The sequence below is a fragment of the Aplysia californica genome, unplaced genomic scaffold (assembly GCF_000002075.1).
Source record: "Aplysia californica isolate F4 #8 unplaced genomic scaffold, AplCal3.0 scaffold00166, whole genome shotgun sequence".
NCBI lineage: Eukaryota > Metazoa > Mollusca > Gastropoda > Aplysiida > Aplysiidae > Aplysia > Aplysia californica.
The window spans coordinates 960,182-964,328 of NW_004797436.1; positions in this window are offsets into that span (position 1 = coordinate 960,182).

Sequence of the window (4,147 nt, forward strand, 5' to 3'; positions counted from 1 at the left end):
CCCCTCCCTCCCCTCTCTCTCTCTTTCTCTCTCTATCTCTCTTTCTCTCTTTCTCTCTTTCTCTCTCTCTCTTTCTCTCTTTCTCTCTCTCTTTCTCTCTTTCTCTCTCTCTCCCTCTCACATAGACTCTTTCCGTCCCTCGTTTTCTCTCTCATCCGGAGACTCTTTTGCCTTTTCTCTCCTTATCACCCGCGCATATATGTGTGCACACACAAAAAAAACAACAACAACACACATATACATACACATACACAGACTCACACCAACACACACACACACACACACGCACACACAAACACACACAAACATACACATTAACACCCACAGCTACAGACATAGAAACACACACATACACACACATACACACATACACACACATACACACACATACACACACACAAGCACTTACACATACACGCAAAGCACACACACACACACACACACACACATACACACACACACACACACAATCACACGCACACTGTGGTGTATTGTATTGACTCTTCAATCCAGCAGGCAAATGACTGATCTCTACCACCTCATTAGCGGAGATACTTTTTTTTTTTAACGAACCACCTTTGTCCTTGTACTTGGGTGCATCTATAGACGGGTATTACACTATACAAGACGTAGCATTCTGACGTAATTCCGGATCACCATGGAGCGCATTGTTTGACTGTTTGAAACCAAATGAAGAGCGAGGAGAAGTTTTGCGCGCTTGACAAAAGCGAGACTTGTATTTTTCCCATTATTTTGTGCGTCCATGGTGCATACCAGAAGAGCGAAATTTTTATTCGGGCGGCTGTCGTGGTCTTGAAGTTATGATGTAAGTCTCCCATTCAATACGACCCGAGTTCGAATCCTAACAGCGACAGAAACTTTTTATTTTCAAAAAATATTCTCTTTTCATTCCTTTTGTGCTCTCTAACCATGTTCTGTCATCTGCTTTCATCTCCATTTTCTGCCCACCCCCCTTGTTCCCTCCTCTGGGTTCTTGGCTCTTTCTGCAGCCTTTCTTCTGCTACTCCTTGGCTCCTTCTTACTGCTGTCTTTCAGCCATACCCCTGATCTTTGGAAAAGTAAGATCGAACACCTAACCTTCTAGGATAATGGGGAAAAAATCCCGGAGGTCCCGTGGGCAAGATGTGCACGTTAAAGATCCCTTGGCGGTCCTAAATTGATACGAGATAGTAGGCTTCGGCCGCCACCCGGGCAAAATTCAAAATTCCTACAAAAACTGAAAAAGCTCCTTCCCTCCCACACGTATGACCTTATGCAGTTGCGAGCACCGTAAAACACTTACCCTCCCCCCCCCCCCCCAAAAAAGAGAAAAAAAAGAAGAAGAGAGAAGCTTTTAACACAGGTCAAAGAGCGGTTGCCATGACGCTGCTCGGTCTCAGATATTGTGATTCAAGACAATGAATATTTTTTAGCACGGCTCCACAGATGAGAGTAGTGTTGGTATATTCCCCGAGAGTAAATCAAAGTGCTGCTGATGAACTCCTTCTCTGACGATTACTTCGAAAACAAGTGCCCAATCAAGGGTCAAGGTCTTTGATTTAATCGGAATACGAGCATGGTTCATTTCTCCATCGATTAAGTCGACGTTGTAAAGACTGGGTATTGTTTGCTTGTGTGTGCGTTGGGTTAAGGAACAGGATATAAACTTTGTGTACCTATTTATGGAATTTCATATAGTTTTTTTTTCTTTTACTTTGCCTTTTTCCTTCCCTGTTACGTAGAGCGTCTAGGAGAGGTGCAGTTTTCTGTAGCAGGCTCTTTTCATTGAGATGTTGCAGTTTTCTGTAGCAGGCTCTTTTCATTGAGATGTTGCAGTTTTCTGTAGCAGGCTCTTTTCATTGAGATGTTGCAGTTTCCGGGGGTTCATTTGACTCCCCTAACCCATCTTTTGCGTGGTCTACCTTTTTCTGTGTAGTGTGAGTAGTTGGTGCTATAGGCTTTCGAGGCTGACTGACAAGCTGGCATTCGTAATAGGTCGCTAAACCATTAATATTGATTTCTAACTTTCAGTAATTGATTCGATCTTTTATATTCATTTTCTCGATTTATTGTTGTTCATTTCTGTAACATTCTTTTTATTTTTAGACTCCGTTAAATTCAGTTATCAAAATTTGGAACTGATATCTGGTTCTTAGGCGTACACAGAAGCTGCTAGTAAACACAGACGATCATATACACCGGCTAGTGAAGTAATGGTTAGCATCTTCACCCTAGTCCTAAGCAGCAGTGAGTCCGATTCGCCATTGGAGAAAATAGTTTACTGGGTATCTCAGTCTGAATGGTGAAGTACAGTTTAACAGTCAGCCTGCTGAAAAATCTAAATTGTGTCGATACGGGTGAGAAACAATACAATGGGAAAAAATGAGTTGAGATAAAAAGGTTGCAAGATTGAAAAAAAAGACGAGATGTCACTTTTTGTCATTCTAAGAAAAACAAAAATGAAATGCTTGACAACCCACGTATTCCAGTGTACAGCTTATTTTCCAAACCTGAAATTGGGATTCTCCAGAGATGTCAGTACTAGGCACAAAGATGAGTCAGAAGGGACGTGTAAATACTTGCCAACCCATGCCACAGCTCAGATTAGCCTACAAGTGGCATCTCATTGAGATGGAATTTTTCAGGCTAAATTGAGCTGTAGAATGGGTTGGAAAATGTTTCTTCCTTGCACTTGCACCTATTTTAACGTTCATGCAGAAGGGGGGGGGGTTGGTGCAACGGTTAGAATCTTTGCCTTAGACGTACACAGACGAGAGTGCGATTTCCTACGTAGAAGATATTGTATTGGCCATCCACGGCTTTCCCATGAGATACAAGCTCAGACTCCATGATGAATTCTGACAGAGAAAGTAAAAACAGCCTTTTGTGTACTAATCTCCCCTATCAAGAGCTGCCGCCCCTTTCCTGTAAATCTAAATCCTCGTAACTTTTTCTTTGGCTTGCACAATGTGATGACTCAAAAAAGCATAATAGTTAAATTATAATATTTTTTTACGCTTTCACTTTTCGCGTATATGCTTGTGCTTGGGTGATTGAGCAAATAAGTGTGTTTGTGTATGTGTGTGTGTTTGTATGTGTGTGTGTGTGTGTGTGTGTGTGTGTGTTTGTGTGTGTCTGTGTGTGTTTGTGTGTGTGTATATATGTGTGTGTATGTGTGAATGTATGTGTGTGTGTGTGTGTGTGTGTGTGTGTGTATGTGTGTGTGTGAAAATGAGAGAGAGAGAGAGAGAGAGAGAGAGAGAGAGAGAGAGAGAGAGAGAGAGAGAGAGACCGAGAGATCAAAATCTTGGAATATTTCTCGTTTCAGTGAATAGAAAACCAAACCCAAAACAGACAACAACATTGTCGGACAGCAGAGAAGTAACCAGGGCTACTAAAATAGATTTTAAAAAGTTTTCAATAACGCACATTGTTACAAAAAAGGTACTATGAAGAAGAAAACAAAATTAATTTCTGCAGCATGTTGGCCAGCTGCTCAAATATACTAAAAATAAATTAATTTTGAAATTTCTTTTTATTTCAGTATTATTAAATGAAATTGCGTTATCATTTGCAAGAGCTTGAGAGCTATTACAATTTCGTCAAAATTCGTATTTCTAAGGTCGAAAAAAAAGCAAGGGAAGACGACATGTAAAGTAGGTACTGTTGTAGAAAGAAAGAAACAGTTGTTTTTTTCTCTCTTCTGCTCAACTTTTCCTTCTTGGCTATGGTATTTTAGCTGCTTACCGATGAGCACTTTTATAGTAATGACGTTATTAAAATTTGTGCGCTTTGATTCTGTTACAAACTGGGTTATGGCATTTGGAAAAGTACGGCACTAAAACGTGAACAACTTTGGTCTTTCATTTTAGTTGGGGGGTTTTTCTTTTCTTGTTTTGGGTCATTTACTTACTGCAATAAAAACTTGATCAAATGGCTGTTTTCCAATTTTGTTCTTTTAGAGTAGAATCAGATGGAGATGAATGGAGGCATTGCCTAGGTCAGGGTGTCAATGTTTCGGTTTTGATGGCATTGAAACGATGTACACGACTAGAAATGGGTACTGAAACTAGAGATAATGAAAAACAAAATGGCATTATCATTACCTTTATCTCAACTATGCCGCCCCTCCCCCACCTCTCTGCCC